At 36.0% G+C, this 24818-nt stretch overlaps 6 non-coding genes across 6 annotated transcripts; all 6 read right to left on the bottom strand.

Annotated features, from left to right (window-relative positions):
- Positions 1-7771: 7771 nt before the first annotated feature.
- On the bottom strand, positions 7772-7828 carry LOC122809902. The gene has a single exon (XR_006366012.1). It is a non-coding gene; the product is annotated as a U7 small nuclear RNA (small nuclear RNA).
- A 2861-nt stretch (positions 7829-10689) lies between these two features.
- Positions 10690-10746, bottom strand: LOC122809888. Its single transcript, XR_006365999.1, has one exon. It is a non-coding gene; the product is annotated as a U7 small nuclear RNA (small nuclear RNA).
- A 2869-nt stretch (positions 10747-13615) lies between these two features.
- On the bottom strand, positions 13616-13672 carry LOC122809886. The gene has a single exon (XR_006365998.1). It is a non-coding gene; the product is annotated as a U7 small nuclear RNA (small nuclear RNA).
- Positions 13673-18105: 4433 nt separating this feature from the next.
- LOC122809874 lies at positions 18106-18162 on the bottom strand. The gene has a single exon (XR_006365987.1). It is a non-coding gene; the product is annotated as a U7 small nuclear RNA (small nuclear RNA).
- A 2865-nt stretch (positions 18163-21027) lies between these two features.
- On the bottom strand, positions 21028-21085 carry LOC122809891. Its single transcript, XR_006366002.1, has one exon. It is a non-coding gene; the product is annotated as a U7 small nuclear RNA (small nuclear RNA).
- Positions 21086-23954: 2869 nt separating this feature from the next.
- Positions 23955-24011, bottom strand: LOC122809885. Its single transcript, XR_006365997.1, has one exon. It is a non-coding gene; the product is annotated as a U7 small nuclear RNA (small nuclear RNA).
- Positions 24012-24818: the final 807 nt, after the last annotated feature.

Genomic DNA, 24818 nt, shown 5'->3' with positions numbered 1-24818 from the left:
GGCAACAGTGAAAAAAAAACATCTGTCTGTGGGCTGCAAAGTGATTGAGTTATAGCTGCAGGCTGCAGCCCTTGCAAAAGAAGGAAGTTTGCCAGTGTCCATAGTGTCACCCCGCCTTGATAAAGTGTAAGCTTGTGATGAAGCATCCCCAATAAATAAATTATCTGTAGATGTCGATGCCAGTTTTGAAGAGTTAACAGAGCAGGCAGCAAATTCAGGAGGCATTGCATAGCATTTTTTTACCATATACATCGATAACTACAGCCAGAAAATGTTCATCATAGACTTTTTAAGCCATGTGATCTCTTTTGAAAACTTTTTGAATTTACTGCCTAAAATAATACTTAGCTAAAAAAATGTAGAAAAACTAGCGAGCACCATTTGAAGCAGGGGAACCAAAGTATTCAGTGTATTATTTCACCGGGAAGCAAAACAGGACTGGAATACAGGTTTGCAGGCATTTTTAAGTAACTCAGTATCGTGGGTGGGATTGTGAATACGTCGTGAGTGATGTCACAAAACCGGGAGGTGATTTCCCAAGTGAGTGACAGGGTTTCAGCTTCGGTCCGAGGCAGAAATGCAGTTTAAGAAATGAGCCAGTGCCCCTTTAACTACCTCAGACAGTATTGTTTTGCCAGGTGTAGCCTGAAGCCAGTATGATTCACTGGAGTGTATTAATCCAATTGTATTAGTCAATCATTAAAATTTGTTCATTTCCAAGACATTAGCTTAAAATACTTTCAAAATAAAAATACACACACACACACACACATATATATATATATATATATATATATATATATATATATATATATATATATATATATACACACACATATACATATACATACATACACACGTTACACATATCCAGGTATACACAAGCACCAAAATGAAACATTTCCCAAACACTGACACAGTAATGAATAATTTTCCCCAGTAACCCATTCATTAGTTTGTATTGTGTATGCACTAGCACTGAAATGACACAAATTATTTTGCCCAGTGGTTGCTTCAGCTGTCTGACCATGTATGCACAAGCACTTCCCCGATACATGAATGAATTTCCCCAAGCAAAATCTTCATTACTATGTCCAGGTATACACAAGCACCAAAATTAAACACTTCACAAATACTAACACAGTAATGAATAATTTTCCCAAGTAACCCTTCATTAGTTTGTACTCTGTATGCACAAGCACTAAAATGACACAATAAATTATTTTGCACAGTTTTCACTTCAGCAGTCTGACCATGTATGCACAAGCACTTCCCCGATACACAAATTCCCTACGCAAAATCTTCATTACTATGTCCAGGTATACACAAGCACTGAAATGAAACATTTCCCTAAAAGAAAAAAGACCCCTTCAGTAAAATCTTCATTACTATGTCCAGGTATACACAAGCACTGAAATGAAACATTTCCCTAAAAGACCCCTTCAGTAAAATCTTCATTACTATGTCCAGGTTTCAGTAAAATCTTCATTACTATGTCCAGGTATACACAAGCACTGAAATGAAACATTTCCCTAAAAGAAAAAAGACCACTTCAGTAAAATCTTCATTACTATGTCCAGGTATACACAAGCACTGAAATGAAACATTTCACTAAAAGAAAAAGAACCTTCAGTAAAATCTTCATTACTATGTCCAGGTATACACAAGCACTGAAATGAAACATTTCCCTAAAAGAAAAAGACCCTTCAGTAAAATCTTCATTACTATGTCCAGGTATACACAAGCACTGAAATGAAACATTTCCTAAAAGAAAAAGACCCCTTCAGTAAAATCTTCATTACTATGTCCAGGTATACACAAGCACTGAAATGAAACATTTCCATAAAAGAAAAAAGACCCCTTCAGTAAAATCTTCATTACTATGTCCAGGTATACACAAGCACTGAAATGAAACATTTCCCTAAAAGAAAAAAGACCCCTTCAGTAAAATCTTCATTACTATGTCCAGGTATACACAAGCACTGAAATGAAACATTTCCCTAAAAGAAAAAAGACCCCTTCAGTAAAATGTCCAATTACAAGCAAAATCTTCATTACTATGTCCAGGTATACACAAGCACTGAAATGAAACATTTCCCTAAAAGAAAAAAGACCCCTTCAGTAAAATGTCCAATTACAACATACAAAAGCACTAAAATTAAACATTTGCCCATGTGACCCCTTCAATAACATACAAGCACCAAAATGAAACATTCACCCAAGTGACCTCTTCAGAAAAATGCTGAGGTATCCCCAAGCACCAAAATGAAAAGTTTGCCCCTTTCCTTCAATAACATAAAGTACAATACAACACCAAAATCATAAACATTCACCCAAGCGACCACGTCAACATAACTATAAGCATCAAAATGAAACACTTATTACCCAAGCAAGTAAATGTAATAACAAGAACAGTTGTAACACAAGATTAGTCAATAAACTAAATGCATTTGCACTTTGTACTGGTAACTGCAATACATAACACTTCAGCACAACAGGCACAATGGGAAATCAATTGTTTGACCCCAATGTATTCCTCACAGTCGCCATCCTGGTAAAGGGAGCTTCACCATTCTACCCCCCATTCCAACTCCAAAGGGGTTCAAGCTACTAGTCAAACATGCTTTGTCTGATATCAGGAACTACAATAGAGAGTCAATTATCCAAGCTAACTGGGACCTAGGGTAGTTTGAATAATCAAACTGTTCAGATAATCAAACATACACTGAACTGGATATGAAACTTCTAAAATCCTGTTTTTTCTGCACACAGGGAATACACTTTTCAATGATTCAGCAATTCTAGTGGACAGTAAAGAATAGTTTTCACACGAGTGGGATACAAGCTCAAAAACACAAGCAAATACATATAATGTTTACATATTTGGACTTTATGATTTTTCCTACCACAAAACTTTTGAAGGCTGTGTTCGGATAATTGTTTCAGATAATCAGCATTCAGACAATCGACTCTCTACTGTAGTCAAACTTTGATCACCTGGACTGCAGTTAGGCCTTTATTTCTCTTCACCAAAGGAGCTAGCCATGATTAATAGTCAAGTAATGGTTAATTCAGTGGCTACACTGGTGTGTGCTACCATTCACCCTTTGTAGACTACTTACCCAACTCTATCTTCCTTTGAAATAATAACATTTTTCACATCTAAAGATCTAGGTGTAGCACTTAGTAGCATTTTGACAGTAAAGGACCAGGTGCCAGCAGTTATCAATAAAACTCTCTAAATATAATAATCAAATCATAAAAAAATTATTTTAAATTATTCAATTGCCTCAACTACAGGTTTGAGCTCAATTCTGACAGCTGTAACTGGCACTGCCCCACAAGGAAGCACGTCATTGAGTTCTGTAGTTACTCACAAAGTTCCTTTAATTTCCCTACGACTTCTCTAGGTTTGTACATCCTTGCTAACAACAACCTGTGCAATGTCCTACCCCCCCCCCCGGTCATAACCTGGTTTTCCAGAATTTCTTCAATACCATCTAAAAACACTTAGTCTCCATGAACTCACCATATTCTTCCTACATCAGTGCCTTTCTGTCTGCAACAAGCACACCTGATGCCTTCCCAGCTATTTTGTCTCCCTCAGTCAAATCTGACAAGAAAAAGAACCTATCCTTGGTAAAGATAGACCGCCTGATGTTCCTTCAGCATAAGAACAACCTACTGGTCAACATTAGCAGCCATGCTAATTAGGATAAGGCAGATAATCTGCCAAGCCTCCAGCAAAATTTAGACCAGTAACAGAAGACCTGGACTATTCACCAGTGAACCACCTTCTGATCAACAGTACAGGCTCACTTTAGTTGTAAGTTTACAAAATACTGTATTTGAAAAAGTCATTCTTTTCTAATAAAAAGCAATCATCCATCATATAAGATCTCTTCTTGAAAGTAAAGAAAGTTAATCATATTGTTGGGAGCTGCAGTTTCCTCCCATATCCTAAAGGCATGTTGTTAGGTGAACTGGCAATACCATGCACACTGGTGTGCATGTGTGAGTGGATTTTTTTGTCCCGCACACTGTTTCTCTATCTTAAACAGGTTGCTTGCAAAACTAGGGTGTGGATTGCTGTGAAATGAATAAGATAATGCTCTGTGAAAATGAATAAGATAATGCTGTCATTGAATAATGACCAAACGCGTGTACACAACAACATTTTAAACCACTATGTGAACAAATCTGCATCATGACTGAAAAGGGTCCATCTGAAGCAGCCTCCTCACTCAACATAGAGAAATAGACAAAAGGCCCTGGGGAACCAGACAAGCACACAAATACACCAATAAAAATATGCCGTACAGTACACATCAGTGCGCAATAAATACAATAAAAATAGAGTAACATAATGAGTGTAAACAGTGCAAGAGTTGCAGACGAAAATTGAACGAGCAAGGTAAAAAACGGAGCACATTATTAGTCCTTACTCACCTGTTGTCGTCGATTCCACTGATGAGAAGCACTGTCAGCAAATGATAAATCCACGGTCCACCACAGACTAGTCCTCCTGTCCGGATTGCCTCCCCTCGCTACTTTAAAAGTAATTATTTATTACTGGACTTCACAGAAAACAAAAAAATGTTTAGTTTAACTAAACTCTCACTGGTATAGGTCAGGTGTGTAGGTGTAGTCAATCATCCAACGCCGAAAAACGACTGACTGATTCGCGCTCTTTTCCCAGCACATACAGCCCGGGAAAAGAGCGAAAACCAATCAGCAGCATTTGCCCAGCAAGCACGTCATGACGTGCCTGCGGGCGTCGCAGTCCGAGCCCCTTCCATGTCTATGCGGTTTGTGTCTCAACCGCATAGACTTCTGGGAGGTTCTGGGCATCACAATGATGCCTTCTTGGCTCCTCCAGGCTGCAATGAAAATATTGCAGCAATAATTAGAAAAAAAAAAAAAACGCGGTTGCGATTGATGCTCGCAATGCGCATGCGCGTAATTTCGAGTTGCGGACTCGAAATTTAAATGTACGAAGAATAGATTTTTTTTTTTTTTTTTTTTATATTTAAAAAAAACAAAATAAACTACTCAGCTGTCTAGCTGAGGGGGCTGCAGTCCGGCAGCCCGATGCCACGAGCCGCCCCTGTCTGTGCAAACATGTGTGAGCAGGCGTGAGAGAGAACCAATAGAAATAACATATATGTTCCATGCCAAGACAGTGGATCAAAAGGTGTGGGAATAATTTTTCAATAATTTCTAGAAAAGGGAAACTCGATAGTAGAACTACTCCTGCGTTTTGGACTGTCTCAGTGCCAGATCTCAGAGGTCTTAATCATTTACTACAAAAATTAGGGAAAAGGAAGAACAAAATAGGTTGGGAATTTTGGGAGACAAATTTAACCTTTAGGGGAAAAAGCGTGTGAATTAATTGCTGGTTGGAAGTAAAAGGAATCTGTGATTGTAATGCTTATTTCCTGACTGTAATGCTTATTTCCTGACTGTAATCTGCATGTAAGAGGTAAAGCTCTCAAATTTTGTTCCTGTCATGATTCGAATAAAGGGTCCAAATGTGGAAAAACTACTAACATATATAACTAGGAAACTCACAGGACGGATTGAATCCTTCTAAAAGAGAAACTTTACACTGACATGTTCATTTGTTGAATTAATGTGAAATAGAAAAGGTTACAATTCCAAAGATGTTAAGATATGCATTTAGTAAACTAAAAGACATTAACAAGACATCACCCAAGTGCAGGCGTTATTAGATTACAATGCTGTACTGCAACTGAAATTAGGTAATTGTATCATTGCAGTGACATCTTGCTTTTGATGTAATCTTATGATGTGCTACCAGAACACATCATACTCTATTTGAATAGCTCACTGTCTTGAGCCCAGAACATACCGGAGTTTGAAACAGAACTTGTGTAATTCCTTCTGTATAATATGAAAACAATCTCTCTCCAGTAGTGAGGACCCATTAGATACATGCAATGCAAATGTCCCCTTAATGCATGCCTCAGCCTGAGGACAATGAAAATAGGAAAAAAGCCCTAAAAAATAGAAGAATCTAGAAGTCTGGACATCTAGTTAGCATAAAGTTTTGAACAGCAAATACCACACAACTCTTCTTGCTTCTTTTTAATTTCTCCAAGTCTGTTGGGCTTGTATTATCATGATGGGAATGGACCCTGATTCTAAGTTAAAGTACAATTAAAATTCATGCAATTAGTATTGTATCAATGTTTGATGTCAGCCAGAAGTGCTTTTCACAGCACCCGTAATGTGCCCAGTAATGAGTCCTTATGCAAATGGTATTGTATGCAAAAGGATTAGAAGAGTGTTACATTGTGCATTCCTTAGGAATCTGCCAAGTTTTCTTTTGAATGACTTAAAAACATAAGCATTTAGAACTATCTGCAGCCTCCATAGTTTATCCGCAATAGTCAGTGATAGTCCAAGTTAATGGTACTAACTTGAATCACGGCTCATCTGAACATTTTTTTCTGTGAATCAGGTGAGCATATCATTACGGACTTTCTGTAAGAAAGTTTGACTAAAATGTGACAGGGAAACAGGGAAGTTGGTCGAGAGAGAGAAGGTCAGAGTATACAAAGAAAATATTTTAATCAAAAGTTTAGGAAATTCCACATTTCCACAGTGGACCTTGGCAGGAGCAGAGAGAGAATTCAAGTCTTAGTATCACACTTTTCAATGAGGAAAGCATCCAAATGCAAAAAAAGCTATAATAACAAGGAAAGTGGCATTTACCCAATCAACAAATGATAAAAAGCACAGGGGATTAGTGGTATAAACTATTAATGATCTGCTTCATATAGTCCAGGATATCATTCCCTCAGCCTCCATAAACGTATTTCATGACTCCAAGCAAGATTCTTAACCAGTCCATATTCAGAGAAAACTGAGCCAGGCTCCTCAATGATCTTTTCGACAACATGCTAGTAAAAACCAATCAGAAAGTATTTATTTCAATGTATTAAAACTAATGTATTTCATTTTTTCCTGGTTAGGGGTCACCACAGCAGAACTCTGGTCCACTAATGATTAGCAGTGGATATTTACTGTCCCGAGTTGCCCGCCCGACACCCAACCTTACTATGCCAAATTCCTTAAATCAGACCCGTGAATAAATAACCGCGTTAAGGTCTTAACTGCTGCAGTTAAAGAGTCATATTGTAAAATCAGTGATGTCTGGGAAAGGCTTTATATCAAACATTTATTCTACTCCAGAGTCTGTAAAAACTGTGGTGGTCTCCATATTTATCAACGTCAAGGAAAATATTAACTCCAGGAATATCCCGAGGGTCTCACAAAGTAACTCAATGAACTACAGATCACTCCAGGCAGGAATAATTATTAACTAATAGCTTGTTACAGAACAACTTTTTTGTCCAGTGGTGACCATGGGCTTAAGAATCTCCCTACTAGGAGAAACTGTTTTATTTTGGGGAACTTTTACAAATGAAGAACCCGAGAGACCTATACCTCCAATACAAGATACGTATCAAAAATCACAGATTTAATAAATAAATAAAGTTTTGCCTCTAATAGCTGGATTTCAAAACCCACTTACAACTGAAACTCTTATGTTTAAGTTGTAGAGAGTGCTTGGATTTAAACACCCACTTATAACTAAAACTCATACATATAATTTGTATAGGCATTTGCATAATCATAAAAACAGTGTTGTTTTGCAATAATATAAGAGAACTAGAAAAAAATCTAAACCTATACCAAAAAACATTAACTCCCTACTGCAAATTCTCACTTTAGCAAAAAATAAAAAGATCTTTCAAAAAGAAAGATCTTCTAAACAAATAACAAAAGATCTGAAATTCTATGAATTGGTTTCAAAGCAAAACTTAGTTATACATGCCATTTCTGTTTAATACCAAGGAGACCTGTAGCAAATCTACACCTTTAGAGAAAATAATGATATCGTATGAGTGCTGATATTGTTGGTACTCAAAGTTGAAAATAGTTGTGTGTTCAACAGTCTGCATATTTTGAAAATAATAACTCCCAGAATGCTAAGTCATTATGCAAATATCTGTGCAAGCATGTGTGAGCAGGCGTGAGAGAGAACCAATAGAAATAACATATATGTTCTGTGCCAAGACAGTGGATCAAAAGGTGTGGGAATAATTTTTCAATAATTCCCAGAAAAGGGAAACTCGATAGTAGAACTACTCCTGCGTTTTGGACTGTCTCAGTGCCAGATCTCAGAGGTCTTAATCGTTTACTACAAAAATTAGGGAAAGGAAGAACAAAATAGGTTGGGAATTTTGGGAGACAAATTTAACCTTTAGGGGAAAAAGCGTGTGAATTAATTGCTGGTTGGAAGTAAAAGGAATCTGTGATTGTAATGCTTATTTCCTGACTGTAATGCTTATTTCCTGACTGTAATCTGCATGTAAGAGGTAAAGCTCTCAAATTTTGTTCCTGTCATGATTTCGAATAAAGGGTCCAAATGTGGAAAAACTACTAACATATATAACTAGGAAACTCACAGGACGGATTGAATCCTTCTAAAAGAGAAACTTTACACTGACATGTTCATTTGTTGAATTAATGTGAAATAGAAAAGGTTACAATTCCAAAGATGTTAAGATATGCATTTAGTAAACTAAAAGACATTAACAAGACATCACCCAAGTGCAGGCGTTATTAGATTACAATGCTGTACTGCAACTGAAATTAGGTAATTGTATCATTGCAGTGACATCTTGCTTTTTGATGTAATCTTATGATGTGCTACCAGAACACATCATACTCTATTTGAATAGCTCACTGTCTTGAGCCCAGAACATACCGGAGTTTGAAACAGAACTTGTGTAATTCCTTCTGTATAATATGAAAACAATCTCTCTCCAGTAGTGAGGACCCATTAGATACATGCAATGCAAATGTCCCGTTAATGCAAGCCTCAGCCTGAGGACAATGAAAATAGGAAAAAAGCCCTAAAAAATAGAAGAATCTAGAAGTCTGGACATCTAGTTAGCATAAAGTTTTGAACAGCAAATACCACACAACTCTTCTTGCTTCTTTTAATTTCTCCAAGTCTGTTGGGCTTGTATTATCATGATGGGAATGGACCCCGATTCTAAGTTAAAGTACGATTAAAATTCATGCAATTAGTATTGTATCAATGTTTGATGTCAGCCAGAAGTGCTTTTCACAGCACCCGTAATGTGCCCAGTAATGAGTCCTTATGCAAATGGTATTGTATGCAAAAGGATTAGAAGAGTGTTACATTGTGCATTCCTTAGAAATATGCCAAGTTTTCTTTTGAATGACTTAAAAACATAAGCATTTAGAACTATCTGCAGCCTCCATAGTTTAGCCGCAATAGTCAGTGATAGTCCAAGTTAATGGTACTAACTTGAATCACGGCACATCTGAACATTTTTTTCAGTGAATCAGGGGAGCATATCATTACGGACTTTCTGTAAGGAAGTTTGACTAAAATGTGACAGGGAAACAGGGAAGTTGGTCGAGAGAGAGAAGGTCAGAGTATACAAAGAAAATATTTTAATCAAAAGTTTAGGAAATTCCACATTTCCACAGTGGACCTTGGCAGGAGCAGAGAGAGAATTCAAGTCTTAGTATCACACTTTTCAATGAGGAAAGCATCCAAATGCAAAAAAGCTATAATAACAAGGAAAGCGGCATTTACCCAATCAACAAATGATAAAAAGCACAGGGGATTAGTGGTATAAACTATTAATGATCTGCTTCATATAGTCCAGGATATCACTTCCTCAGCCTCCATAAACCTATTTCATGACTCCAAGCAAGACTCTTAACCAGTCCATATTCAGAGAAAACTGAGCCAGGCTCCTCAATGATCTTCCGGACAACATGCTAGTAAAAACCTATAAGAAAGTATTTATTTCAATGTATTAAAACTAATGTATTTCATTTTTTCCTGGTTAGGGGTCACCACAGCAGAACTCTGGTCCACTAATGATTAGAAGTGGATTTTTACTGTCCTGAGTTGCCGGCCCGACACCCAACCTTACTATGCCAAATTCCTTAAATCAGACCCATGAATAAATAACCGCTTTAAGGTCTTAACTGCTGCAGTTAAAGAGTCATATTGTAAAATCAGTGATGTCTGGGAAAGGCTTTATATCAAACATTTATTCTACTCCAGAGTCTGTAAAAACTGTGGTGGTCTCCATATTTATCAACGTCAAGGAAAATATTAACTCCAGGAATATCCCGAGGGTCTCACAAAGTAACTCAATGAACTACAGATCACTCTAGGCAGGAATAATTATTAACTAATAGCTTGTTACAGAACAACTTCTTTGTCCAGTGGTGACCATGGGCTTAAAAATCTCCCTACTAGGAGAAACTGTTTTATTTTGGGGAACTTTTACAAATGAAGAACCCGAGAGACCTATACCTCCAATACAAGATACGTATCAAAAATCACAGATTTAATAAATAAATAAAGTTTTGCCTCTAATAGCTGGATTTCAAAACCCACTTACAACTGAAACTCTTACGTTTAAGTTGTAGAGAGTGCTTGGATTTCAACACCCACTTATAACTAAAACTCGTACATATAATTTGTATAGGCACTTGCATAATCATAAAAACAGTGTTTTTTTGCACTAATATCAGAGAACTAGAAAAAATGTAAACCTATACCAAAAAACACTAACTCCCTACTGCAAATTCTTACTTTAACAAAAAGATCTTTCAAAAAGAAAGATCTTCTAGACAAATAACAAAAGATCTGAAATTCTATGAATTGGTTTCAAAGCAAAACTTAGTTATAAATGCCATTTCTGTTTAATACCAAGGAGACCTGTAGCAAATCTACACATTTAGAGAAAATAATGATATCGTGTGAGTGCTGATATTGTTGCTACTCAAAGTTGAAAATAGTTGTGTGTTCAACAGTCTGCATATTTTGAAAATAATAACTCCCAGAATGCTAAGTCGTTATGCAAATATCTGTGCAAGCATGTGTGAGCAGGCGTGAGAGAGAACCAATAAAAATAACATATATGTTCCGTGCCAAGACAGTGGATCAAAAGGTGTGGGAATAATTCTTCAATAATTTCCAGAAAAGGGAAACTCGATAGTAGAACTACCCCTGCGTTTTGAACTGTCTCAGTGCCAGATCTCAGAGGTCTTAATCATTTACTAGAAAAATTAGGGAAAAGGAACAACAAAATAGGTTGAGAATTTTGGGAGACAAACAAATTTAACCTTTAGGGGAAAAAGCGTGTGAATTAATTGCTGGTTGGAAGTAAAAGGAATCTGTGATTGTAATGCTTATTTCCTGACTGTAATGCTTATTTCCTGACTGTAATCTGCATGTAAGAGGCAAAGCTCTCAAATTTTGTTCCTGTCATGATTTCGAATAAAGGGTCCAAATGTGGAAAAACTACTAACATATATAACTAGGAAACTCACAGGACAGATTGAATCCTTCTAAAAGAGAAACTTTACACTGACATGTTCATTTGTTGAATTAATGTGAAATAGAAAAGGTTACAATTCCAAAGATGTTAAGATATGCATTTAGTAAACTAAAAGACATTAACAAGACATCACCCAAGTGCAGGCGTTATTAGATTACAATGCTGTACTGCAACTGAAATTAGGTAATTGTATCATTGCAGTGACATCTTGCTCTTTGATGTAATCTTATGATGTGCTACCAGAACACATCATACTCTATTTGAATAGCTCACTGTCTTGAGCCCAGAACATACCGGAGTTTGAAACAGAACTTGTGTAATTCCTTCTGTATAATATGAAAACAATCTCTGCAGTAGTGAGGACCCATTAGATACATGCAATGCAAATGTCCCCTTAATGCATGCCTCAGCCTGAGGACAATGAAAATAGGAAAAAACCCTAAAAAATAGAAGAATCTAGAAGTCTGGACATCTAGTTAGCATAAAGTTTTGAACAGCAAATACCACACAACTCTTCTTGCTTCTTTTTAATTTCTCCAAGTCTTTTGGGCTTGTATTATCATGATGGGAATGGACCCCGATTCTAAGTTAAAGTACGATTAAAATTCATGCAATTAGTATTGTATCAATGTTTGATGTCAGCCAGAAGTGCTTTTCACAGCACCCGTAATGTGCCCAGTAATGAGTCCTTATGCAAATGGTATTGTATGCAAAAGGATTAGAAGAGTGTTACATTGTGCATTCCTTAGGAATCTGCCAAGTTTTCTTTTGAATGACTTAAAACATAAGCATTTAGAACTATCTGCAGCCTCCATAGTTTAGCCGCAATAGTCAGTGATAGTCCAAGTTAATGGTACTAACTTGAATCACGGCACATCTGAACATTTTTTTCTGTGAATCAGGTGAGCATATCATTACGGACTTTCTGTAAGGAAGTTTGACTAAAATGTGACAGGAAAACAGGGAAGTTGGTCGAGAGAGAGAAGGTCAGAGTACACAAAGAAAATATTTTAATCAAAAGTTTAGGAAATTCCACATTTCCACAGTGGACCTTGGCAGGAGCAGAGAGAGAATTCAAGTCTTAGTATCACACTTTTCAATGAGGAAAGCATCCAAATGCAAAAAAGCTATAATAACAAGGAAAGTGGCATTTACCCAATCAACAAATGATAAAAAGCACAGGGGATTAGTGGTATAAACTATTAATGATCTGCTTCATATAGTCCAGGATATCATTCCCTCAGCCTCCATAAACCTATTTCATGACTCCAAGCAAGACTCTTAACCAGTCCATATTCAGAGAAAACTGAGCCAGGCTCCTCAATGATCTTCCGGACAACATGCTAGTAAAAACCTATAAGAAAGTATTTATTTCAATGTATTAAAACTAATGTATTTCGTTTTTTCCCGGTTAGGGGTCACCACAGCAGAACTCTGGTCCACTAATGATTAGCAGTGGATTTTTACTGTCCCGAGTTGCCCGCCCGACACCCAACCTTACTATGCCAAATTCCTTAAATCAGACCCGTGAATAAATAACCGCGTTAAGGTCTTAACTGCTGCAGTTAAAGAGTCATATTGTAAAATCAGTGATGTCTGGGAAAGGCTTTATATCAAACATTTATTCTACTCCAGAGTCTGAAAAACTGTGGTGGTCTCCATATTTATCAACGTCAAGGAAAATATTAACTCCAGGAATATCCCGAGGGTCTCACAAAGTAACTCAATGAACTACAGATCACTCTAGGCAGGAATAATTATTAACTAATAGCTTGTTACAGAACAACTTCTTTGTCCAGTGGTGACCATGGGCTTAAGAATCTCCCTACTAGGAGAAACTGTTTTATTTTGGGGAACTTTTACAAATGAAGAACCCGAGAGACCTATACCTCCAATACAAGATACGTATCAAAAATCACAGATTTAATAAATAAATAAAGTTTTGCCTCTAATAGCTGGATTTCAAAACCCACTTACAACTGAAACTCTTACATTTAAGTTGTAGAGAGTGCTTGGGTTTAAACACCCACTTATAACTAAAACTCAAACATATAATTTGTATAGGCACTTGCATAATCATAAAAACAGTGTTTTTTTGCAATAATATCAGAGAACTAGAAAAAATCTAAACCTATACCAAAAAACACTAACTCCCTACTGCAAATTCTCACTTTAACAAAAAATAAAAAGATCTTTCAAAAAGAAAGATCTTCTAGACAAATAACAAAAGATCTGAAATTCTATGAATTGGTTTCAAAGCAAAACTTAGTTATACATGCCATTTCTGTTTAATACCAAGGAGACCTGTAGCAAATCTACACCTTTAGAGAAAATAATGATATTGTGTGAGTGCTGATATTGTTAGTACTCAAAGTTGAAAATAGTTGTGTGTTCAACAGTCTGCATATTTTGAAAATAATAACTCCCAGAATGCTAAGTCATTATGCAAATATCTGTGCAAGCATGTGTGAGCAGGCGTGAGAGAGAACCAATAGAAATAACATATATGTTCCGTGCCAAGACAGTGGATCAAAAGGTGTGGGAATAATTTTTCAATAATTTCCAGAAAAGGGAAACTCGATAGTAGAACTACTCCTGCGTTTTGGACTGTCTCGGTGCCAGATATCAGAGGTCTTAATCGTTTACTACAAAAATTAGGGAAAAGGAAGAACAAAATAGGTTGGGAATTTTGGGAGACAAATTTAACCTTTAGGGGAAAAAGCGTGTGAATTAATTGCTGGTTGGAAGTAAAAGGAATCTGTGATTGTAATGCTTATTTCCTGACTGTAATGCTTATTTCCTGACTGTAATCTGCATGTAAGAGGCAAAGCTGTCAAATTTTGTTCCTGTCATGATTTCGAATAAAGGGTCCAAATGTGGAAAAACTACTAACATATATAACTAGGAAACTCACAGGATGGATTGAATCCTTCTAAAAGAGAAACTTTACACTGACATGTTCATTTGTTGAATTAATGTGAAATAGAAAAGGTTACAATTCCAAAGATGTTAAGATATGCATTTAGTAAACTAAAAGACATTAACAAGACATCACCCAAGTGCAGGCGTTATTAGATTACAATGCTGTACTGCAACTGAAATTAGGTAATTGTATCATTGCAGTGACATCTTGCTTTTTGATGTAATCTTATGATGTGCTACCAGAACACATCATACTCTATTTGAATAGCTCACTGTCTTGAGCCCAGAACATACTGGAGTTTGAAACAGAACTTGAGTAATTCCTTCTGTATAATATGAAAACAATCTCTCTCCAGTAGTGAGGACACATTAGACACATGCAATGCAAATGTCCCCTTAATGCATGCCTCAGCCTGAGGACAATGAAAATAGGAAAAAAGCCCTAAAAAATAGAAGAATCTAGAAGTCTGGACATCTAGTTAGCATAAAGTTTTGAACAGCAAATACCACACAACTCTTCTTGCTTCTTTTTAATTTCTCCATGTCTTTTGGGCTTGTATTGTCATGATGGGAATGTACGCCGATTCTAAGTTAAAGTACGATTAAAATTCATGAAATTAGTATTGTATCAATGTTTGATGTCAGCCAGAAGTGCTTTTCACAGCACCCGTAATGTGCCCAGTAATGAGTCCTTATGCAAATGGTATTGTATGCAAAAGGATTAGAAGAGTGTTACATTGTGCATTCCTTAGGAATCTGCCAAGTTTTCTTTTGAATGACTTAAAAACATAAGCATTTAGAACTATCTGCAGCCTCCATAGTTTAGCCGCAATAGTCAGTGATAGTCCAAGTTAATGGCACTAACTTGAATCACAGCGTATCTGAACATTTTTTTCTGTGAATCAGGTGAGCATATCATTACGGACTTTCTGTAAGGAAGTTTGACTAAAATGTGACAGGAAAACAGGGAAGTTGGTCGAGAGAGAGAAGGTCAGAGTATACAAAGAAAATATTTTAATCAAAAGTTTAGGAAATTCCACATTTCCACAGTGGACCTTGGCAGGAGCAGAGAGAGAATTCAAGTCTTAGTATCACACTTTTCAATGAGGAAAGCATCCAAATGCAAAAAAGCTATAATAACAAGGAATCAATGGCATCTACCCAATCAACAAATGATAAAAACCTATAAGTGAGTATTTATTTCAATGTATTAAAACTAATTCATGACTCCAAGCAAGACTCTTAACAGTTTGCCATATTCAGAAACACAAGCAGGCTTCAATGATCTCATAACAACATGCTAGTAAAAACCTATAAGAAAGTATTTATTTCAATGTATTAAAACTATGAATGTATTTCATTTTTTCCTGGTTAGGGGTCACCACAGCAGAACTCTGGTCCACTAATGATTAGCAGTGGATTTCTACTGTCCCGAGTTGCCCGCCCCACACCCAACCTTACTATGCCAAATTCCTTAAATCAGACCCGTGAATAAATAACCAAAAAAGGGTCCAAATGTGGAAAAACTACTAACATATATAACTAGGAAACTCACAGGACGGATTGAATCCTTCTAAAAGAGAAAGTTTACACTGACATTTTCATTTGTTGAATTAATGTGAAATAGAAAAGGTTACAATTCCAAAGATGTTAAGATATGCATTTAGTAAACTAAAAGACATTAACAAGACATCACCCAAGTGCAGGCATTATTAGATTACAATGATGTACTGAAACTGAAATTAGGTAATTATATCATTGCAGTAAAATTTTGCTTTTTGATGTAATCTTATGATGTGCTACCAGAACACATCATACTCTATTTGAATAGCTCACTATCTTGAGCCCAGAACATACCGGAGTTTGAAACAGAACTTGTGTAATTCCTTCTGTATAATATGAAAACAATCTCTCTCCAGTAGTGAGGACCCATTAGATACATGCAATGCAAATGTCCCCTTAATGCATTCCTCAGCCTGAGGACAATGAAAATAGGAAAAAAGCCCTAAAAAATAAAAGAATCTAGAAGTCTGGACATCTAGTTAGCATAAAGTTTTGAACAGCAAATACCACACAACTCTTCTTGCTTCTTTTTAATTTCTCCAAGTCTTTTGGGCTTGTATTATCATGATGGGAATAGACCCCGATTCTAAGTTAAAGTACGATTAAAATTCATGCAATTAGTATTGTATCAATGTTTGATGTCAGCCAGAAGTGCTTTTCACAGCCCCCGTAATGTGCCCAGTAATGAGTCCTTATGCAAATGGTATTGTATGCAAAAGGATTAGAAGAGTGTTACATTGTGCATTCCTTAGGAATCTGCCAAGTTTTTTTTTGAATGACTTAAAAACATAAGCATTTAGAACTATCTGTAGCCTCCATAGTTTAGCCGCAATACTCAGTGATAGTCCAAGTTAATGGTACTAACTTGAATCACGGCTCATCTGAACATTTTTTTCTGTGAATCAGGTGAGCATATCATTACGGAATTTCTGTAAGGAAGTTTGACTAAAATGTGACAGGGAAACAGGGAAGTTGGTCGAGAGAGAGAAGGTCAGAGTATACAAAGAAAATATTTTATTCAAAAGTATAGGAAATTCCACATTTCCACAGTGGACCTTGGCAGGAGCAGAGACAGAATTCAAGTCTTAGTATCACACTTTTCAATGAGGAAAGCATCCAAATGCAAAAAAGCTATAATAACAAGGAAAGTGGCATTTACCCAATCAACAAATGATAAAAAGCACAGGGGATTAGTGGTATAAACTATTAATGATCTGCTTCATATAGTCCAGGATATCATTCCCTCAGCCTCCATAAACCTATTTCATGACTCCAAGCAAGACTCTTAACCAGTCCATATTCAGAGATAACTGAGCCAGGCTCCTCAATGATCTTCCCGACAACATGCTAGTAAAAACCTATAAGAAAGTATTTATTTCAATGTATTAAAACTAATGTATTTCATTTTTTCCCAGTTAGGGGTCACCACAGCAGAACTCTGGTCCACTAATGATTAGCAGTCGATTTTTACTGTCCCGAGTTGCCTGCCAGACACCCAACCCTACTATGCCAAATTCCTTATATCAGACCCGTGAATAAATAACCGCGTTAAGGTCTTAACTGCTGCAGTTAAAGAATCATATTTTAAAATCAGTGATGTCTGGGAAAGGCTTTATATCAAACATTTATTCTACTCCAGAGTCTGTAAAAACTGTGGTGGTCTCCATATTTATCAACGACAAGGAAAATATTAACTCCAGGAATATCCCGAGGGTCTCACAAAGTAACTCAATGAACTACAGATCACTCTAGGCAGGAATAATTATTAACTAATAGCTTGTTACAGAACAACTTCTTTGTCCAGTGGTGACCATGGGCTTAAGAATCTCCCTACTAGGAGAAACTGTTTTATTTTGGGGAACTTTTACAAATGAAGAACACGAGAGACCTATACCTCCAATACAAGAAACGTATCAAAAATCACAGATTTAATAAATAAATAAAGTTTTGCCTCTAATAGCTGGATTTCAAAACCCACTTACAACTGAAACTCTTACGTTTAAGTTGTAAAGAGTGCTTGGATTTCAAGACCCACTTATAACTAAAACTCGTACATATAATTTGTATAGGCACTTGCATAATCATAAAAACAGTGTATTTTTGCACTAATATCAGAGAACTAGAAAAAATCTAAACCTATACCAAAAAACACTAACTCCCTTATGCAAATTCTTATTTTAACAAAAAATAAAAAGATCTTTCCAAAAGAAAGATCTTCTAGACAAATAACAAAAGATCTGAAATTCTATGAATTGGTTTCAAAGCAAAACTTAGTTATACATGCCATTTCTGTTTAATACCAAGGAGACCTGTAGCAAATCTACACCTTTAGAGAAAATAATGATATTGTATGAGTGCTGATATTGTTGGTACTCAAAGTTGAAAATAGTTGTGTGTTCAACAGTCTGCATATTTTGAAAATAATAACTCCCAGAATGCTAAGTCGTTATGCAAATATCTGTGCAAGCATGTGTGAGCAGGCGTGTTAGAGAACCAATAGAAACAACATATATGTTCCGTGCCAAGACAGTGGATAAAAAGGTGTGGGAATAATTTTTCAATAATTTCCAGAAAAGGGTATTCGATAGTAGAACTACTCCTGTGTTTTGGACTGTCTCATTGCCAGATCTCAGAGGTCTTAATCATTTACTACAAAAATTAGGGAAAAGTAAGAACAAAATAGGTTGGGAATTTTGGGAGACAAATTTAACCTTTAGGGGAAAAAGTGTGTGAATTAATTGCTGGTTGGAAGTAAAAGGAATCTTTGATTGTAATGCTTATTTCCTGACTGTAATGCTTATTTCCTGACTGTAATCTGCATGTAAGAGGTAAAGCTCTCAAATTTTGTTCCTGTCATGATTTCGAATAAAGGGTCCAAATGTGGAAAAACTACTAACATATATAACTAGGAAACTCACAGGATGGATTGAATCCTTCTAAAAGAGAAACTTTACACTGACATGTTCATTTGTTGAATTAATGTGAAATAGAAAAGGTTACAATTCCAAAGATGTTAAGATATGCATTTAGTAAACTAAAAGACATTAACAAGACATCACCCAAGTGCAGGCATTATTAGATTACAATGCTGTACTGCAACTGAAATTAGGTAATTGTATCATTGCAGTGACATCTTGCTTTTTGATGTAATCTTATGATGTGCTACCAGAACACATCATACTCTATTTGAATAGCTCACTGTCTTGAGCCCAGAACATACCGGAGTTTGAAACAGAACTTGTGTAATTCCTTCTGTATAATATGAAAACAATCTCTCTCCAGTAGTGAGGACCCATTAGATACATGCAATGCAAATGTCCCCTTAATGCATGCCTCAGCCTGAGGACAATGAAAATAGGAAAAAAGCCCTAAAAATAGAAGAATCTAGAAGTCTGGACATCTAGTTAGCATAAAGTTTTGAACAGCAAATACCACACAACTCTTCTTGCTTCTTTTTAATTTCTCCAAGTCTTTTGGCTTGTATTATCATGATGGGAATAGACCCCGATTCTAAGTTAAAGTACGATTAAAATTCATGCAATTAGTATTGTATCAATGTTTGATGTCAGCCAGAAATGCTTTTCACAGCACCCGTAATGTGCCCAGTAATGAGTCCTTATGCAAATGGTATTGTATGCAAAAGGATTAGAAGAGTGTTACATTGTGCATTCCTTAGGAATCTGCCAAGTTTTTTTTTGAATGACTTAAAAACATAAGCATTTAGAACTATCTGCAGCCTCCATAGTTTAGCCGCAATAGTCAGTGATAGTCCAAGTTAATGGTACTAACTTGAATCACGGCTCATCTGAACATTTTTTTCTGTGAATCAGGTGAGCATATCATTACGGACTTTCTGTAAGGAAGTTTGACTAAAATGTGACAGGAAAACAGGGAAGTTGGTCGAGAGAGAGAAGGTCAGAGTATACAAAGAAAATATTTTAATCAAAAGTTTAGGAAATTCCACATTTCCACAGTGGACCTTGGCAGGAGCAGAGACAGAATTCAAGTCTTAGTATCACACTTTTCAATGAGGAAAGCATCCAAATGCAAAAAAGCTATAATAACAAGGAAAGTGGCATTTACCCAATCAACAAATGATAAAAAGCACAGGGGATTAGTGGTATAAACTATTAATGATCTGCTTCATATAGTCCAGGATATCATTCCCTCAGCCTCCATAAACCTATTTCATGACTCCAAGCAAGACTCTTAACCAGTCCATATTCAGAGAAAACTGAGCCAGGCTCCTCAATGATCTTCCGGACAACATGCTAGTAAAAACCTATAAGAAAGTATTTATTTCAATGTATTAAAACTAATGTATTTCATTTTTTCCCAGTTAGGGGTCACCACAGCAGAACTCTGGTCCACTAATGATTAGCAGTGGATTTTTACTGTCCCGAGTTGCCTGCCAGACACCCAACCCTACTATGCCAAATTCCTTATATCAGACCCATGAATAAATAACCGCGTTAAGGTCTTAACTGCTGCAGTTAAAGAATCATATTGTAAAATCAGTGATGTCTGGAAAAGGCTTTATATCAAACATTTATTCTACTCCAGAGTCTGTAAAAACTGTGGTGGTCTCCATATTTATCAACGTCAAGGAAAATATTAACTCCAGGAATATCCTGAGGGTCTCACAAAGTAACTCAATGAACTACAGATCACTCTAGGCAGGAATAATTATTAACTAATAACTTGTTACAGAACAACTTCTTTGTCCAGTGGTGACCATGGGCTTAAGAATCTCCCTACTAGGAGAAACTGTTTTATTTTGGGGAACTTTTACAAATGAAGAACCCGAGAGACCTATACCTCCAATACAAAAACGTATCAAAAATCACAGATTTAATAAATAAATAAAGTTTTGCCTCTAATAGATGGATTTCAAAACCCACTTACAACTGAAACTCTTACGTTTAAGTTGTAGAGAGTGCTTGGATTTCAACACCCACTTATAACTAAAACTCGTACATATAATTTGTATAGGCACTTGCATAATCATAAAAACAGTGTTTTTTGCAATAATATTAGAGAACTAGAAAAAATCTAAACCTATACCAAAAAACACTAACTCCCTTATGCAAATTCTTATTTTAACAAAAAATAAAAAGATCTTTCCAAAAAAAAAGATCTTCTAGACAAATAACAAAAGATCTGAAATTCTATGAATTGGTTTCAAAGCAAAACTTAGTTATACATGCCATTTCTGTTTAATACCAAGGAGACCTGTAGCAAATCTACACCTTTAGAGAAAATAATGATATCGTATGAGTGCTGATATTGTTGGTACTCAAAGTTGAAAATAGTTGTGTGTTCAACAGTCTGCATATTTTGAAAATAATAACTCCCAGAATGCTAAGTCGTTATGCAAATATCTCTGCAAGCATGTGTGAGCAGGCATGAGAGAGAACCAATAGAAATAACATATATGTTCCGTGCCAAGACAGTGGATCAAAAGGTGAGGGAATAATTTTTCAATAATTTCCAGAAAAGGGAAACTCGATAGTAGAACTACTCCTGCGTTTTGGACTGTCTCAGTGCCAGATCTCAGAGGTCTTAATCGTTTACTACAAAAATTAGGGAAAAGGAAGAACAAAATAGGTTGGGAATTTTGGGAGACAAATTTAAACTTTAGGAGAAAAAGCGTGTGAATTAATTGCTGGTTGGAAGTAAAAGGAATCTGTGATTGTAATGCTTATTTCCTGACTGTAATGCTTATTTCCTGACTGTAATCTGCATGTAAGAGGCAAAGCTCTCAAATTTTGTTCCTGTCATGATTTCGAATAAAGGGTCCAAATGTGGAAAAACTACTAACATATATAACTAGGAAACTGACAGGATGGATTGAATCCTTCTAAATGAGAAACTTTACACTGACATGTTCATTTGTTGAATTAATGTGAAATAGAAAAGGTTACAATTCCAAAGATGTTAAGATATGCATTTAGTAAACTAAAAGACATTAACAAGACATCACCCAAGTGCAGGCGTTATTAGATTACAATGCTGTACTGCAACTGAAATTAGGTAATTGTATCATTGCAGTGACATCTTGCTTTTTGATGTAATCTTATGATGTGCTACCAGAACACATCATACTCTATTTGAATAGCTCACTGTCTTGAGCCCAGAACATACCGGAGTTTGAAACAGAACTTGTGTAATTCCTTCTGTATAATATGAAAACAATCTCTCTCCAGTAGTGAGGACCCATTAGATACATGCAATGCAAATGTCCCCTTAATGCATGCCTCAGCCTGAGGACAATGAAAATAGGAAAAAAGCCCTAAAAAATAGAAGAATCTAGAAGTCTGGACATCTAGTTAGCATAAAGTTTTGAACAGCAAATACCACACAACTCTTCTTGCTTCATTTTAATTTCTCCAAGTCTTTTGGGCTTGTATTATCATGATGGGAATGGACCCCGATTCTAAGTTAAAGTACGATTAAAATTCATGCAATTAGTATTGTATCAATGTTTGATGTCAGCCAGAAGTGCTTTTCACAGCACCCGTAATGTGACCAGTAATGAGTCCTTATGCAAATGGTATTGTATGCAAAAGGATTAGAAGAGTGTTACATTGTGCATTCCTTAGGAATCTGCCAAGTTTTCTTTTGAATGACTTAAAAACATAAGCATTTAGAACTATCTGCAGCCTCCATAGTTTAGCCGCAATAGTCAGTGATAGTCCAAGTTAATGGTACTAACTTGAATCACGGCGCATCTGAACATTTTTTTCTGTGAATCAGGTGAGCATATCATTATGGACTTTCTGTAAGGAAGTTTGACTAAAATGTGACAGGAAAACAGGGAAGTTGGTATAGAGAGTGAAGTTCAGAGTATACAAAGAAAATATTTTAATCAAAAGTTTAGGAAATTCCACATTTCCACAGTGGACCTTGGCAGGAGCAGAGAGAGAATTCAAGTCTTAGTATCACACTTTTCAATGAGGAAAGCATCCAAATGCAAAAAAGCTATAATAACAAGGAAAGTGGCATTTACCCAATCAATAAATGATAAAAAGCACAGGGGATTAGTGGTATAAACTATTAATGAACTGCTTCATATAGTCCAGGATATCATTCCCTCAGCCTCCATAAACCTATTTCATGACTCCAAGCAAGACTCTTAACCAGTCCATATTCAGAGAAAACTGAGTCAGGCTCCTCAATGATCTTCCGGACAATATGCTAGTAAAAACCTATAAGAAAGCATTTATTTCAATGTATTAAAACTAATGTATTTTGTTTTTTCCCAGTTAGGGGTCATCACAGCAGAACTCTGGTCCACTACTGATTAGCAGTGGATTTTTACTGTCCCGAGTTGCCAGCCCGACACACAACCTTACTATGCCAAATTCCTTAAATCAGACCTGTGAATAAATAACCGCGTTAAGGTCTTAACTGCTGCAGTTAAAGAGTCATATTGTAAAATCAGTGATGTCTGGGAAAGGCTTTATATCAAACATTTATTCTACTCCAGAGTCTGTAAAAACTGTGGTGGTCTCCATATTTATCAACGTCAAGGAAAATATTAACTCCAGGAATATCCCGAGGGTCTCACAAAGTAACTCAATGAACTACAGATCACTCTAGGCAGGAATAATTATTAACTAATAGCTTGTTACAGAACAACTTCTTTGTCCAGTGGTGACCATGGGCTTAAGAATATCCCTACTAGGAGAAACTGTTTTATTTTGGGGAACTTTTACAAATGAAGAACCCGAGAGACCTATACCTCCAATACAAGATACGTATCAAAAATCACAGATTTAATAAATAAATAAAGTTTTGCCTCTAATAGCTGGATTTCAAAACCCACTTACAACTGAAACTCTTACGTTTAAGTTGTAGAGAGTGCTTGGATTTCAACACCCACTTATAACTAAAACTCGTACATATAATTTGTATAGGCACTTGCATAATCATAAAAACAGTGTTTTTTTGTAATAATATCGGAGAACTAGAAAAAATCTAAACCTATACCAAAAAAACACTAACTCCCTACTGCAAATTCTCACTTTTAAAAAAATAAAAGATCTTTCAAAAAGAAAGATCTTCTAGACAAATAACAAAAGATCTGAAATTCTATGAATTGGTTTCAAAGCAAAACTTAGTTATACATGCCATTTCTGTTTAATACCAAGGAGACCTGTAGCAAATCTACACCTTTAGAGAAAATAATGATATCGTATGAGTGCTGATATTGTTGGTACTCAAAGTTGAAAATAGTTCTGTGTTCAACAGTCTGCATATTTTGAAAATAATAACTCCCAGAATGCTAAGTCGTTATGCAAATATCTGTGCAAACATGTGTGAGCAGGCATGAGAGAGAACCAATAGAAATAACATATATGTTCCGTGCCAAGACAGTGGATCAAAAGGTGTGGGAATAATTTTTCAATAATTTCCAGAAAAGGGAAACTCGATAGTAGAACTACTCCTGCGTTTTGGACTGTCTCAGTGCCAGATTTCAGAGGTCTTAATCGTTTACTACAAAAATTAGGGAAAAGGAAGAACAAAATAGGTTGGGAATTTTGGGAGACAAATTTAACCTTTAGGGGAAAAAGCATGTGAATTAATTGCTGGTTGGAAGTAAAAGGAATCTGTGATTGTAATGCTTATTTCCTGACTGTAATGCTTATTTCCTGACTGTAATCTGCATGTAAGAGGTAAAGCTCTCAAATTTTGTTCCTGTCATGATTTTGAATAATGGGTCCAAATGTGGAAAAACTACTAACATATATAACTAGGAAACTCACAGGACGGATTGAATCCTTCTAAAAGAGAAACTTTACACTGACATGTTCATTTGTTGAATTAATGTGAAATAGAAAAGGTTACAATTCCAAAGATGTTAAGATATGCATTTAGTAAACTAAAAGACATTAACAAGAC

The sequence above is a fragment of the Protopterus annectens genome, chromosome 8.part0 (genome assembly GCF_019279795.1).
Source record: "Protopterus annectens isolate FY-2018-M chromosome 8.part0, PAN1.0, whole genome shotgun sequence".
Lineage (NCBI taxonomy): Eukaryota > Metazoa > Chordata > Ceratodontiformes > Protopteridae > Protopterus > Protopterus annectens.
The sequence above is the reverse complement of the archived record's forward strand: the minus strand, read 5'-3'. Positions and strand labels throughout refer to the sequence as shown.